The following is a 16,964-nucleotide window of genomic DNA, read 5'->3' on the forward strand; positions in this document are numbered from 1 at the left end:
AAATGGGCAACTTGACGGATCTTGCGGCGGGAAAAGAGTCCCGGTCGTTGTCGTTCGAGCGGTTTGTGTCATGGCGTAAGAATAGTTATTTCTTACACCGTGGTTTGTGTACAATAGGATCATGCGAGAGAGCAGAGTTGGAGTTTGGGGCGCTCAAAGGGTGTTCACGCATTTGGAGCTAAAGTCTAGCTGCAGTTCTGATTTTTTCTCTTTTATTACCCATGTACTCAGCTTTGTTGACATATATATTATATAAATTATTTACTTCTCTTCATTTTATAAACAACATCTCGAATTCGACACACTGGCCACAATCTCCGAAACTTTCAAGACCATCTCCATGCTAAGCCCATTGAGTTACATACTAATATACACTAGAGGGAAATCTGGCGCCACTGTCTAGGCGAGCCGCGCTTCGGCGAGCGTTCCGTCATGTACCGGGCAGGCTCGTTCCACTTGCCCTTGGTATGGCTCATGAACAGGCTGAAAAGTTGGCTCTGGCTGCAAAAAAGCAACAATATTACTGTAAAAGGTTTATCAAATTTGTTTTGTTGCTATAAAATTCAACCACCAAAAAGATTAATGCTGGTGATTATGTAGAAGCTTCACGCACGATGGACAAGAAAAAAATGTTTGTGTTGATGTTGGCTTCGAGACAAAAAAGAAGCCATATGGCTAGCTAAGCCAAGTAGGCGAGGAACGTCGCTAGCGGCCCACGGCGGCCCGCGACTGCAGCGACAGATTTCCCTCTAGCATATATTAGTATGAAGCTCTATGGCTGAGCCCCCTGCCAAATCAGCCAGAGCCAGGAGATCGGGTTCCTGATCGACGCCGCACTCCCCCCCCCCCCCCCCCCCCCCCCCCCCCAGAAAAAAAAAAAAAAAAACATTACTCATTACAACTTGTGACAATACGTTTTTCTTGTTGATTTTTATGCGTATAAAACTAAAACCTTAAAGCCTTAATAAAATGTGCTTCTTGTAAGAGAATACCCTTCTGTTCTATGGCATGTGCAGGCCGACGAGGCACTTCGATTAATTGTGAATTTGTGATGTACCGGCAATGAAACGATACTAACTTTTACGCCTGATAAAATCTGTTATATCATGCTAGACATCAAGCCAAGAAATTTGTTTCCAGAAACCATAGCTGTAACTTGAGTGCCAAACAAAAAAAAAAAACGAGGACTGAATAAAGACACGAAGAGCAGCGCAGACTCCGCTGCGGTGGTCTCTGTGTCTTCGTTCAGTCCTCGTTTTTTTTTTGTGCGCTCAAGTTACAGCTACGAATTGTCACAAACTAGACCGCCTTTCAGTGTTATTTCACAAACCGTAAAATGATGTATAATTTATCACTGATCGGAGAGAATAACACGGGCTTTGAAAATTTAACCATAATAAAGCGGAATCATTGTTATCATCTTAATCATCATCATCGTCATTAGGGTCCTAAGGACGCAGTAGCCCCGGGCCCCCAAGTTCCCTAATCCGGCGCTGCTGCTCAGTTTCATCCGTTAAGAATACCGTTCCGATTTCTTTTATCTGGGCCGTCATGCGTCAACAAAAGAAAAGCCAGAACGTCATCGTGGGTTCATGTACTAGCGTTACCTATTTTTCTTTTTGTGTTTCTAACAGCGAAATTAAGATACTGACAAGCGTGGTCTACATACAGTCAAAGCTTCCCAAGCAGCTGTATGTGGCTGGTTAGGACACGCTTTCCTTGGAGTGTTTTCAGCGCTGGCCTGGCTTTCATCGTCGCTCGTACATACCGATGTGCTGTAAAGGCATTCCCGTCATGACATTAATAAACACATTTGGATTGGGCGTGTTTTCAAACGGAACGACCTGCTGCGAGGCGTGTTTCGCGTTCCGAAGCCAAGACCAATCACAACCGGCGGAGCTGCTCGAGATATGTCCAAGGCATTCGTTGTTCATTTAGTAACGTAAGCTACACTGGTCGAGGTTGAGCAGATTAGCGTGGACCTTGAAGGGCCGTGCTGCGCAAGCGCGAGGAGCATTGGATTGGATTGGATGGGGTGGAGTGGATTGAATTGGATTGGAGTGGATTGGATTTAATTTGGATTGGATTGGATTTGGATTGGATTAAATTTGATTGCATTGGATTTGAATCAAATCTAATCCAATTGGAGTACGGGTGTGTAGAGAATTGGGTCTGCACATTCGCCCGTCTGCGCACTCCAGAGGAGTGACGTCATAGCCACGGCAGACGCACTGGCGCCGGCGCGTGCCCAGCTGTGCGCCTCCATTTCGCAGTAGACAAGTCTGACGGTGCGCTGGAGCCGCTTGATAGCCATTTCGCGTGGCTCCTGGAGAGCCGTGCTGCGCATGCGCGAGGAGCAGTGACTAAACTGGACTGGACTGGACTGGACTGGATTTCATTGGATTGGACAGGACTGGTCTGGACTGGACTGGACTGGACTGGACTGGACTGGACTGGACTGGACTGGACTGGACTGGACTGGACCGGACTGGACTAGACTGGACTGGAAATCGTATAAGCAGCAGTAAGCATGATAATCATGCAATCCTGGGCAACCAGGAAACCTAAGAATAACCAGCTGAACCTTAGCTCACGCTACGTATATTCTGGCATAGCCGAGCTATGCAACTGCTAATTTTGTTGACAAAATAAAGTGTTTGCAATAGTTTAGACTAAGTTTTCATCTGATTTTCAAGTTCACCTTGCGAAAAAGTATAAAATGTCATAAGCTTGTAGTTTAAAAAAAAGGGTTTCAGTATCCCTTTAACTGATGCGCGAGCACAGCGGATGCGCGAAAACTTAATTGTGAAAACCTCCCATATAGTTACAATACGAGGAACGAGAGGGGAGGGTAAGAAAGTGGAGGAGGTAAAGGGAGAGAAGGGGTGTAGAAGCGGTATAAGCGACAGGAGACTACCGTATTCCAACTACATTTGGAGCGAAGCAAGTCGATACACGACCAATTTTTATTAGTTTTATTGCACTCCTAGCAGCGATTTAGTTGATACTGCGCTGCGATAAAACTGTTTCAAATACACCCTCATCAATGTCGGCTACGAGAACACGCTTAGGCTTGCAATATCACTAGAAGAAGTAGAGCCTCTGACAAAAATTCGGGCTCTTTAAAAGTAATCTCTATCCAAATCAGTATCATTATCACCAAACTCCGTGGACTTGTTCAGGGATGCAGCCGGGAAGTCCAGGCTCCTTCGAACGGTGGCAGCATAATTGAGGCTCTGGATGACATTTTTAGTGACGTTCTCGGTGATATTCTTGATGATATTAGTTTGGTATATCCGGGTTGCTTTGTACGCGTGCATTGTCCACTGGTTGACCCGTGGAGCATGCATCTATGGTGTTACTCTCCTCCCAGTGATTGAGTGAGTAGAACGTTGCTTTTTGGAATCCGTTAAACTTATTTTTGTCTGTGCACTGAAATCTTTTTCAGCCACTCTATCGTTTTTAGTAACTCTATCGGGGCGTAGAGACAGCTGATAACTTGTGCGAACGAGAAGTAGGCCTCCTAATAGAAAAAGCACAACCAGCAGTATGGCGATCAGCTTCAGCCGAAGGCGGCCATTTGTTTCGGAGACTTGCTCACATCCAATCATCTTTCGACCTAGAAATGGCGCTTGACGGTGCTCCCGGCTTGCACTTTTTGTGTCTTGTTCGTGACGTAAAATGGCCGGTGAGGTGGGTTTCTTGCCTGAGGGTATCGATGACATGCCTTCTCTACTGCGATCATCGTCCTTTACGGGGGTGCTGCTTATCGTGGCGAAGATGGACTGGGACACGAGTTTCCCACTGCAAGCCCGTGATGCCTCAAGACCGCTTGTCGAAGAAGGGCCTGCCACCCGAAAGAAGTCCTTGCTGCTGTCCACACTGTTAACGCCTTTGGCACAGCCACCAAACATTTGGAGCCGCTCTGCTTTCAGCTCAGTGGGACCGCTTCCCTTCGCAGAAGCTCTTTGTGCCTGTCCCGTAAAACCATAGGACATGAACGAACTGTCGCGTAGGCTTTGCCCGGACTCCGCGTCCTCGAAACCAGTGGCGGTTACCTGCCTCGACGCGGACACTACAGAGGCAACAGAATCTTCGGTCTCCACCACCACAGGCCCCGAGTCAGACGCACCGAACGACTTGGACGTCAAGGTTGATGTTTGGAGCGATCTCGTTTCTGTCGACAGGCAAGACCGGCCTTGTTTGCATTCTTTCCCACCGTCACTGAGTGACCTGGATGTCAAGGTAGATGTTTGGAGCGAACTCGACCCCGTCGACAGGCAAGACCAATCCTGTCGGTACCACTCCCCGCATTCCTCTTCCACTGTGGGCTCTTCGGAAATGGTAGAGAAAACTTCGGCCCAGCCGCTGGCGATCCTCTTGTATCTGGGTCGGATTTTCTGGCGCGGGCTGTTATAAGTGTGAACGTTATTGTACCAGGCTGTGGTCTTGCCTTTGCCGTCCTTCTGGGGATGCCGTTCCGGAGTGCTACTTCTTGACGTGGAGTGGGGTATAGCGTCGTCGTAAGCGTAGTAGAGACTGTAGCTGGCTCGGAGCTCTGATCGATGGTCATTGTACCCGGGGTGGTCACTTGGGCTATACCAGCCCGTCCGTGAAGGCGGACGCTCGTAGGACTCGTCGTAAGCTGCAGCGACGCTGTCTCCCGATCCATGTGAGCTTGACTCTCTGTAGGACTTGCCATGGCTGGAGGGTTCGGATAGCCAGGGCTCCATCGCCCCCAGAAGCCCGGCGTTGTTGCTGCTATTCGTCGGTGACGGTGTCTGCGTTTTTGGTGATGATGATGGTGGTAATGATAACAACGAAAATGAGGACGACGACGACGATGACGACGATGACGACGACGATGACGACGACGATGACGACGTTCTTTTTGGTGATGAACATGACCAGACAGCGAATCGGCCTGTCTTCAGAGCTTGCGTTTCACATAAACTCACGTTTTCTACATCTACAGTGCACAGAAGGCAACGGGATGGGGTCGCGATATTCCGTACCAACATAGATACAAGCCCCGCACTTCCAGTGTGACGCAGAACGTTAATAAAACGTGTTATCCTGACCTGGGCCAGCGCGGAATCAAGTCCTACACAGAGGCTCGGCAAACAATGATTCTGTTCAATCCCTGGACAATTTTTTGTGGGTTACTGAAGACATGTAATCGCGAGGAAAACGAGCAGTCAAGAAGCGGTATGTAGAAACAACTTCACGCAAGAAACAACTGACATTAATACGTGATCGTTAAACTCTGGACACAGCAAAAGCAGGTAAAGTATTGACCAACTTAATTTGCAAGAAAGCACGTACAAAAGGGTGACACTGGTCTCTTAAAAAGGAAAAACGTGATACAAGTTGGCGAATAAATAAATGGGGCAGTGCAAGTCCACCCCATTCTAGCCGTCTAAAAATACTGCTCCGACTCGTCCTTTGGAACTGAGACTGCCACACATACACTGCAAATATACGATGAAATTTTTGTACATTTAACCTAGAACAATACAATGCTTGCATAACGTACCATAATTTAGAGACAAGAAATACATTACATACAGTTGTTCGGGCAAAAATGGACATATTCCTACCTCCCCATCCTTCCGTTTGCTCGCGCACCTCATGTGCTCTTTCGTTCCAGTAGGCCGTATTTTCTCGGTAATGCTCAAAAGGGATGCCGAGATAACGCGTAGGCTTCGCTGACCAAGACCCTCGCTCGTAAACACTTGGTGCTGCTGACCAAACACCATGCCAAAGGCAAGCGCATTTTTTAGGATTGACCGAACTGCCAGTTTTATCACAGAATTCTTCCATGATGTTCAAATCATTATAAACATTTTCGCGATCAACACCGAAAAAAGCGACATCATCCCTATAAACAAGTACTTTCATATCACAAGACTCCAAAACGTACCTCCTGATTACGTCACTGTTGTTAATTTTGGCGCATAAGGGTTCGACGTACCAAGCGATAAGCAAGGACGACAGTGCACATCCTTGTCGTACTGACGAACGGACTTGAACGCTTTCTGTTAGTTCCTTATTAACGATTATTTTAGTGGTCGCGTTACGATGTGCCATTCTAACCTCCTTCAAAAATGACTTTACCAATGCCGACGTGACTCAGAATTTTAAACAAAATGTCATGGCAAACCTTATCAAAGGCTTTTTCGAAGTCAATCTGTAGCGTTGCTATTCGCCTCAAATCCATGTCGCATGATTCAAGGATACTGCGTACAACATGAAGATTTGTGTAAATGCTCATGCCCTTTATGCCACACGTTTGATGTGGACCTACTAATGTTTTGATAACTGCTTGTAGTCTTTTAGCTAGCACCTTCATGAAAATTTTGTAGTCTGTGTTTGTTAGTCTGATTGGTCTGAATCCAGTTACTTTGCTAAGTTGTTCTGGGCCATCGCTTTTGGGTACAAGTACCGAATGGACTTTGGAGAAGGAGGGAGGTCCTGCGCACAGCCTCTTTCGATACATGAATTGGCACCCTATGCCCTTTGATTATCAGTTCCTCGTGGCCGGAGTCGATGATGGCACAGTAACGCCCCTTGACCTGAATTCCTCCGGCGGTTATCAGACGTTGCCTTGCTACTTGCTTGCGCAACTTAATAAGCCAGACATGTCCCATTCGGAAAGGATCAATGCCTCCAATATCCTTGAGCACGCCAAACTCTTGAAGTGGCGTGCGGAAGTCTTCAATACTGTAAGGCCTTCCGCCAAGGTCGCAATGTAGGATCAAGCAGGTCTTCATTGAATGACCTAAACGCAATGTCGGAAGCAAGAACCTGTAGCCCGAGGGCGCACGAGAGGACCGGTCACCACGGCTGAACATAGCTGCCAAAGCACCTGGCCCAGAGCCAGCCATCACCACGTCCGATCGCCGCGCGAACCGGAAGCGGACTGTGCCTAGGCTGCTCAGGGCGAACCGTGCAGTTGGTAATACGAACAGAGGGAGTGTTCCAAGGGAACCAGTAGACGGCGCTGGGTGCATACAGTGAGTGCCGGGCTTTTGCCAATTTGGGAAAGGAAAGTCGCGTTGGTGTCTTCCCATCCGCGGAGCTTACCCAGGCGGGAATTTTCCACGTAACGTATTTTACAAGGTTAAAAAACCAATTTTTCTTCCTCAAGAACAAGAAAAATCAATGAGGATTATTTCAGGCAGCCAAAAACGCGTACAAACGCGGTTATGAAAGAATAAGAGAAAACGGTCGCGAAGACAAAATAAAAGTTGGTTTTAATCGAAAAATTCGGTGTTTTTAGTGTCCCCAGAGCTTGTCCATTTGCAAAGAATGCCTTATTCCCTGAGAAGTTAAACAATTTACGCCGAAGTTGAAATTCTCCCGCGAGATCGTACATTTCTTGACGTTAGCAATAATATACTGTAGGCAGGTACCTAAAACAAGAGTTAGTATGCTTACTGGGGCTGCCTCCTTTGGCAAAACCCTTTTGTTTTGTTACCTTGGTCACTGTCCGCCCTCCCAGATGACACAGCAATACCCGCTTAGCTGTACGGTGCAGACGGACGTGCATCGAGGCACCCTAGCTTAGGACCGCTGTCTGCACTGGGTGCGCCCATCACCAAACTTGCACCTGGAGTATTTTGGCTATGGTTGATAGTGGCCGTTTTGTGAAACACTATAGAGAGCTTTAGCACTCCGTACGACCCGTGTGTTCCGTAGTTACCGTGTCGACCGGGACCAAACTGCGCCTGCGCGCGCGGGAATGGCGGGGAGGGCACCCGCCACCGTAACGAATGCGCGGGCATGGGGAGGAGCGGCCCGCGGAACTAATTTACCCCTGCGATGAATCCACAAGTGCTCAGAGGGGTCCCGGTCAACACGGTACGAACGGAAGAGACGGAGCATACGTAATGCTAAAACTCTCTATTGTCTATGGCTCGACAAACAGGGTCACGGAAGCTGCAGTAGTCATAAATGAAACGATCGCGTGTTGTATGATACGTGGGAGAATCTTACGTGATCACGCTGCCGTCTTGAAGCGAGCAGTAGGGTTTCTTGGGGTAACGGTGATGGCACAGCCTTGTGAACAAATCTATTGAAGAAGCATAGGGAATCAACAGTTTGACGTGTTTCGGTAGCGCAAGAAAGTTAACTGAAACACCAGCAAAAATTTCTTGAAATGAACCTAAAAGCTCTACATTGGACAATTTCTGAGACGGTGTAAAAAGAATCCTTAAGAGCCGACCACGTTGAGGCGACAAAAAAGTAGACAATATTCTTCTGGAATATCTCATTCGTCCGAGTTTTTCTCAAAGATTCTCCTTTTATTCACAGCCGTTGGTTACGATTTAATTTGGCTTCTGTTCACCTAAGCGTGATTGAAGGAGGCGGGGTCCGTGTGTGCCCGTCGACAAATGAGAAAAAAAAATTGCTGTAGCAGACTCCAAAGAGCCAACTCTGATTACACCTGCTCCTTTTGGCATAGAATATAAAGACAAGTGTTAGATTGAAAAATAGAGCGCGACAGTAAAGAAGGACGTCCCGTCGCCCTTCTTTACTGTCGTTGCCTAAGTCGCGCTCTATTTTTCAATCATAATGCACCAACTTTCCCAACAGGTTTGTTTAATGAAAGACAAGTATGGGCTGGCGAGCTGGTAGTGACTACTTGCACGGCTCTCTTCTGGCGGCCGAGAAATACATAATACGGCCGCGTCCGACACTTTTGCCATTAGGGCACGTAGGCACGCGCACAAATGCTTCTGGGGCGAAAGGCATGTCTGCGCTAGCGTCCTACCTTCACAGCGCCTTGGTTCATTTCACCAGCCTGGATATCCCACTATCTGGTGTCGGTGGCAACATGCCTTCGAGCATGCTATTTCTCTTCCGAATCCAGATCGACGTGACTGGGAACTTGCCGCTGTCAGTTGCAACCAGCCGCATCTTATGTGCATCCAAACAACTTTCTGCATTAGTAATAATTTTCTAAGTCTCACTCCATAAGTATACGTTTCTTTTTTCCAGTGTCAAGCTGTTCTTATACTTCTGTACCGCGTGCCAAGGGTGCCGGCAATTAATGAAACTAAATAGCTTGTATTCACTGGCGAGGCACGCATGTAGGCAACCATATGAGTGCGCCGTCACTGGCCATTTTATCAGTGGGCTGTGCTATATCCGCGGGATGGCGGTACTTGTCCGTGCTAACCACATGCTGTGGGTTGGACGTTCCAACCTCTACCCCACCGAACGCAAAGTAATGCCTCGACTCTATTGTGAGTGAGATTCATAGCATCTCCGCTGACGCCACCGTTGAGAATCAGGTTGAAACGGAGCAGACGACGCACGCCGGTATTTTGTTTTCTTCGGCGTGCCGGCGCAGTGGCACATGCCGCGCCATGTCCGTGGCCGTTTCCAGTGTTGCCGAGCGAATATATTGACAGCAAACTTTTCAATGAATACCACCCATAAAGAAAGAAGAGAAATCACGTTCCGTAACAGAATTGTTATTGGTGGGAAATTTTTCTCTCATTCTTTTTTTCGCTCTGGAATGTTCAGGCGTTAGCTGATCTGCTGCTTGGTTGCATATCTGAACTTGCTTTTGTTAGAACTACGTCCTTGTCACAGAGAGGTATTCGTGTACGTTAACACACTCTAGTGTCAGACTCGTGTACGTTAACACACTCTAGTGTCAGGCGTCTCTTTCAGACCAACACAGTTACAACATTCAGTCTGGCGAAAAAAAGAGCTAATATAAGTCAACGTATAATTCTGCGTCGTACCAAAAAAGAACACGTTCTCCTAATTATATAGCCGCAATATCATAAAAAAAGAAACAAATAAAAAATAGCGCGTGAGATAGACCACAACGCGAACTAAAAACGAGAACTGCTTCCATATTTCCAGCTGTAGCTTGTGAAAGAACGTCCAGCGAGCAAATGAGGCTCTCCTGGAACAAAAATGGAATTTAATTAGCAAAAAGCTAATCTCGACTTGTGGGGGCCCACAAGTCGATATTAGTCGAGTCTCGAAGTCGAGTTTCCCATGGCCGCTACGCGAAGATGAGGGCATAACTTTGCACAAAAACCACCGAGGAGAACAAAAGCAAGAAACACCACCGTACTGACGAATACGCCAGCGAAGTTAAAAAAAATGCCATTTCCGTCCTCTTGTCCAGCTAGAGAACCACCTCGGGCTAGTCAGACAAAATGAGCAGTGCGCACATTCGTCCCGATAGCGCTGACAACATCAGCAGACCAAAGGAGAAATTGCGTTTAGGTTCATAGTAGGAGAAAAAAACGTAATTAAAACGGGCATGACACGCGAGAAACCTAAGACGATGGGAGCCAAGAGGGGTGGTGTTATGCGCAGACCACAGTGCTGATTCGAGTAACACATTACAAACCTGTATGGTTCGCCATTAGAAGGACCGTACGGCCTGCCGTTTCTAATGCGTTGGACTAAGCTTGCTCGAAGGGACAAATGAAAATCGCTTTAAAACTCTATCCAGATTATATAATACGTGGGATTCTGGTTTTTTATTTGCAGCAGACCTTGTCTTTAAATGCAAAAGATTACATTGCCTATTCGTTTTATAAGAGCTCTTCAAAGGTAATGAAATATCATCACAAGTTACCGGCAATAAAAACACACTTCATTACAATTAAAATAGAATTAGATAATTATTATTAGTATCTTCTAATCGCTGTTCAGTTTTAACGCACAAAACAGATTGTGCATTCAAGCTGCCGCATCGAAAGGATGCGGCAGCTTGAAAGTATCTGAGCGTGCGCGTTCAAAGTTGGCGACCGCGATCACGTGACTTGTTTCTTCCGTTTCTTCAAGGAACACAATTGCCACGCCCTTGTTTAGATGCTGGTACTCCGTGGGGAAATTAGTGACAAAAATGTGGGATTTTCACTGCTTAAAGAGCGCAATGCCTCTTGCGACGGAGACACCGCGGTCGAAAAGCAAACTTTGGTCTACAGGGGGTCGGGCGGGTGACAGTGGACGGTGGTATGGCGGGGCCTCTTGACGACGGGTTGGGGCAGGGCGGGGTTGACGAAGAGCTGCGAAGTAAGTCATCGCTTGTGGCTCGCGGGGTGCTTCGGATGGCGTAGAAGTCCCCAGTGCCTGTTGAACCTCTTCTCGGATGACGTCAGTGAGGGAAGCCTCTTGAGGTTGCGGGGTCATTAGAAAAAAGCTTCCGAAGCTCCTCCCTGACCACTGCTCGGATGGTCTCCACGCAGTCTATCGGAGCTTACGGTTGCGGCCCCGATGGTCTCCGAGAAGAGCGCGTTGACAGGGCGGTTGTACTGCTACGTTCGAATTTCTAGCGTCTTCTCCATCGCGGAAGCTTCAGACTAGAATTCGGCCACCGTTTCAGTGGGTTGAGGACAAGGCAAGCAAAGAGTTCTTGCTTTACTCATCGCATAATAAATCTCAGTTTATTTTCTTCTGTCATTTCCGGGTCCGCACGGCGAAATAGTCGCTTCTTATCTTCAACGAAGATGGCGACCCTTCGCAGGTGTGCTGCGTTCGAGTTTCAAGCAAAACCGCAGCTCGCTCTTTTCTAACCCCGGTAGTGAAGGTCTTAAAGAACTCGCTTTTGAATTGAGTGTCGGTCAAAGAGCTCTCATGGTTCTCGAACCAAGTTCGAGCTGCATCTTCTAAAGTAAAAGAAGACATGGCGGAACGTTTCTTCGTCGTTCCACCTGTTGAAGATGCGGACGCGCTCCAGCTTCTCCAACCATTCTTCGGGGTCTTCAGCGGGGGCTCCCCGGAACGATGGGGGCTCCCCGGAACGATGGCGGTTCCCGGGGCTGCTGCACGACGATTGGCGACGTTGCTTCTCGCACCATGGTGTTGTGTTGGTTGTAGCGTTCGTTCTCTTGGGCCTTTCTGGCAGAAGACCGAACTCGGGCAATAAACCTTGCAGTCGGCGGCTGGCTCTAGTTGGACTGGCTTGGCGACTTCCAGAGGACGTAAGAAGCATGAAGGGGGCGCACCCATCACTTCCACCGGATGTCACGCAGCAAAAGATGACGCATTTGACTCGAAGGTAAAACAAGCTTACTGGAGCGAACTTGTGCTCCTCTAACCACTCAAAGAATACAGAGGCGGCGAAGCAGCAGTATACAAAGTGACGTGCGTAGGCGAGTGTCGGCGAATAGGATACCGCGGCGTCTGCTCTGCAGGCTTTTATCTTTCGATGCGAGTGTTTCTCGAACCATCGATTTGCATCTAGAACATTGTAGATCAAAGAAGATTATTCTAGGCTATATAGTGACGTCAGCGCCAAGCGCTTTCTGTATCAGAATGAGATAACCCGTGGGGCATAAAAATAAAGAATGGAACACGCGCTTCGCTTGGGACACAGATAACAGAGCCGGGCGTGGCCGGGCAGTAAAAACAAAGCATAAACAAACAAACCCAATGCATGGTTCGCGGCAATATCTTTCCGTTGGTGGCTTTTATCTCCCACCCTGTGACAGAAGCAATCAACCCTTTTTTGAACAGTCCAACAACTTGCAGAACGTTACCATAGATTACCTTATGATAGGTGGCGAGTTTAACATGCCTGATATTGGCTGGTGAAATGGAATACCTGTGTTTTTGACTCAGTCAGCTCTTTCCAAGGCCTTTGGTGATTTAATTGTGAGCCACGTCCTCTTTCAGTTTGATGAAGACCTCACTCGTATCACTCCTTCCACAATTAGGGGATGACCGCGCAGCTGGAACACGGACAGAAAGGAAGGGATGTAGACACACACGAGCGCTGGGATTATGTTCAACCAACCTAATTATGTTCATCCAACAAGCCCAAATAGCCACTTTAGTGCGTTTCATGCCGTCCACAAGCAACACTCCTGACCTTTGTTTTTGCAAATTCACCGGATTTAATGCGAACACTGTTGCCTATACCTGTTATTAGTGACCACGAATGCGTGACCGCTCGCATAATTTGTCCCTCCTTTGTGCATCTGTTGCCCGACATAGAAAAGTTTATTTATAGGAGAGGGACAAATTCGGTAGCATATTGCTGGCCTTAGAGGAATACTTCGAAACATTTGTATCCCTCAGCCCCTCGTCCAATATAGATGATCTGGGGTCACTGCTCAAACATAAACTATTCACTCTCATTTACCTACATATCCCATTTAAAATACTTTCAGCTAAACAAAGGAAAAATTAAGCGGGGTTCACAAGAAATTAAAATTCTAATAAATAAAAGAAAATGCATCTTCAAGCATTACCATACACCGAAGGAAGAGAGTATTCCCGCTGCCCTCGAGCACGTAAATAAAAAAATAAAGCTTCAGGCACAAACTTCCAAGAAAGAGTTTTTCCTCCCTCTTAGTTAAAATCTACAAGATTGACCCAAAAATATATCGAAATGCCTCTAATATAATCATAACGATGATAACTGATATTCCATTATTAACGAACGACGTCGTTTCCGTTGTGCCAGATATTATAGTAGACAGTTTCGGTGTCCTCAAACTTCTGCAGAACGTAAAAACTAACGTTGCTCCGGCCCCGGACAGTATTTCAAATATTGTACTTAAGACTTGAGCCCCAGTTCTGACTATGTATCTTGTGTTGTACTATATATCTGTTGTTGTTCGTTTCTGGTAAAACCATATTTTACCAAATTTTTACACTCCGAATATGTTTCAGGAGACTCGGATTAAACCAGATTTGTCCCCGAACGAACCTTTTCAAAGTAGCGATCTGCGGTGCGTCGTTCTCCTCCAGTACTTGCTGGAAGCAAGCCCCACAAACACAGCTTTCGAACTAATTGAGCATTGGCATGACTCTGATGCTCGCTACCTCAGGAACTCTCAGAGAACGCGTAAAAGTAGGATAGTGAAGGCAAGTCGTCTGGCCTGAAGGTAAGTTTTAAATACTGTGCTTATGCTTTTTTACGAGTGTTCGACTTTTCAGCCATCCCGTATTTAAGTGTAGTGTATAACCAGAACTTAAAAAATGATGGCAGACGGCGTCTATTTCTTTTTTCAAATTTTAAACGTAAAGATCATAAATAACTTTATATCAGTCATTTTTGTTCTACATGCCTAATATCCGTATCTGTGTGCCAGCATGTAAAGTGGACGCATCAAGCAACCATACACGTTAAATTTCTCCCAGCCCCTTCGAACCCATGCGAGGTGTCGTGGGCGTAAGCAGGTTTCCCTCATCGAAAATTGCAGGGGTAGCCGTCGCCGTTGCGGCTCGAAGAAGGTAATGTCCTAAAGGCGGCCGACCGGTGGTACTCAGCTGATGAGGTCCCTTAATGCGGCTTAATGACGCTCGGCGGGTCAGGCGATGTGCCTGGCTTGGCCCGCTGCATACCAAGACCGAGGTACGCGTGAATGATGAAGGGATATAGTACTACAATCTTTGCTCACGCGTAGGACTGTTTTTATCGCTAGTACGGTGATGGTTAGGTATAGAAAAAAAAGTCACTTCTTTTTTAATCGAGTAGTTATTCCTCGCCATCTATAAATTTTATAGACGCAGCATGACCATGCTCCAGATCTCCTGACAAGGGCTGTTCTCCGAGGTGCCGTAAGAACATTACAACATAAGTGGTTCCAGCAAAAGATGCGTGCTTCCCTGTGCCCCTTTTCCATGCTCGCGGAATCTCTCGTGGCTGGCCAGTGCAAACCACGCTGATTTACCTTCGTGTCATTAGATTTCGTGGTCTGTTTCATGTCCCCTGGTTATCTGTCCTCGAGCACCGGCTGTGCACTCATTCCGATTGCTGCAGGAAGGCTGGTAATTGAAATGGTATATATGTCGTTTGTGAAGCCTTGAGCGTGTTTGATAGATGCGTGTTTTAGTGCGTGTAGCTCCCGAAATGTTTCAGTTAAAACCATGTAAAGCAAATATACAGGACTCGAGTTTTTTTTAATTGGATTCATTTAGTGCGAAATAAAATATTATGTGCGGATGAAGGGCAGTCTACTTGGAGAGTACTGCTGTTGCAGAGAGGTGCTCGTTTTGTCCTAGGCGTTGTAAATACATAGAAGGAATACGGACGGAACTAAAGAGGCTCCCAAAGATAAATGCTTGAAGTGGCAAACTAATTCACGAAATTCTGCTTTACGGGTTAGCGTTTTGACGCGATATTTTGGAGTCCCCCGATGTATAAGACGTGTGTGTGTGTGTGTGTGTGTGTGTGTGTGAGAGAGAGAGAGAGAGAGAGAGAGAGAGAGAGAGAGAGAGAGAGAGAGAGAGAGACAACTTTATCCCCCCCCCCCCGAAAGCCAGAAGGGGAAGGAGTGCGATTCTTTTCAGTCGTTGGCCAGGAGTCCTTGACCCCTGGCGGCTTCTTCAGCTTCTTGGTTCAGTAGTTGCTGTAGTAGTTCTTCAGAGCTGCGCAGCGCCGTCTCCCATTGCTCCTCATTAAAGATGTTTTTCGTAGAGTATCTTTTTGCTTTTCTGTGCATGCCCATATTATGTGTTTCAGGTCTGCTTTTTGGCCGCATGTTTTGCAAAGATCGCTGACTGTCCCGGGGTGGTAGTAGCTATACAGAAGTGGGTTAGGGAAAGTTCCTGTCTGTATTTGTCGCCAAGCGATGGCCTGGGATCTATTCAGATTGTCGTGTGCCTCTTGGCACTTTTTCCTGCTGCATGTATAGTGGTACAAGATGTCTCTATACGTTGTGAGTGGGTCTCTGTCATCCGCTGTTTCATCTGGCAGTGTGTCCGCAGGGGGTTGGGGGGCTCGGTAGACTAGATCTCGTGCAGCCTCATGCGCGACGTCATTGCCAGACATTTGGGAGTTCGCTGGAGTCCATATTAATGCGGTTTTGGCTTCGGGGTCTACTTTTATGTCTCTAATGATATTGTATGCTGTTGTCGAGATGCAGCCTCGTGCGAAGTTTAGGTGTTCTGTCTTCGAATCGCTAATTATTCTCTGTGCCTTTCCGGTGGCCATGTCGAGGGCTATTGCCGCCTCCTCTCCGATCTGCGGGTATTTGGTCATAACCGTGCAGGCTGTCACAATAGATCACGTATTTTCCAGCACTACACATATTATAGATTTTCCTTTAGGTCCTTGTTGTAGGGTCGTATCTGTATATAGGGTACCTTCTAGTTTACCTTATTTCTTGTGGAGAGCCTTCGCTCTCTCCTGTCTTCTTTCTTGGTTGTAAGTTGGGTGCATGTTCCTTGGGATGGTGGCTATGATGAACATTTCTCTGATTCTTGTGTACATTTCTGGTTTGGGTCCCTCCTGCTGTGTTCTGGTTCTGATGTTCAGTTTGTCTAGGATGTATCTGCCTGTTTTGCTCTTTGAGAGCCTCTCGTGCTGTGCCCGTTGTTGTACGTGAACTTACACGTGCTTTTGATGCGTAACATTCTTTGCCGAATACCCCCCCCCCCCCTAGCCAGGACTGTATAACCCCCTCCACCTGCGCAGAAATAATTAACTGGCTGAACCAACGTATTTAATCGTTATATTATCGTAAATGAAGATAATTGGTCGAACAAAATTTCGGAACATAACAATACGAAAAAGTAAATGTTTCACGTAAGTGAACTCACCGTATAAAAAAACATGCATCTTATACAGCTCCACCAGAAAACGGACTAAACTAAAAGGCCACATGAAAGAACGCTTAAAATACGAATAAAAAGTGCGACGACGGACTAACCCTGCACTGCGCCTTACATCTGCGGAAAAGCACATAATTGACGAAGGAGAGGCACCTATCTCTATAATGATGTAAATTTACACTACTTGCGAAAAGAAACAAAAACCTAAGAATAATAAAGTAATACAACAACATCCAAATCTGGCTGTAAAAAACTCACAATGTAGACAAACGGCGTAAGAATGCTAGCATTCGTAGACAATTCTCTGAATTTCTGCAGATTTTTAGACTTTCCGGAAACCCAACATTCCAATTTCTTTTAGTATTCTATTGACTTCTTGAATACAAATTTTAAATATATTCGCTTAAAGTAAGAATAAGCAA

The sequence above is a fragment of the Haemaphysalis longicornis genome, unplaced genomic scaffold (assembly GCF_048455015.1).
Source record: "Haemaphysalis longicornis isolate Haplotype H1 unplaced genomic scaffold, Haemaphysalis longicornis Haplotype H1 scaffold_4, whole genome shotgun sequence".
Lineage (NCBI taxonomy): Eukaryota > Metazoa > Arthropoda > Arachnida > Ixodida > Ixodidae > Haemaphysalis > Haemaphysalis longicornis.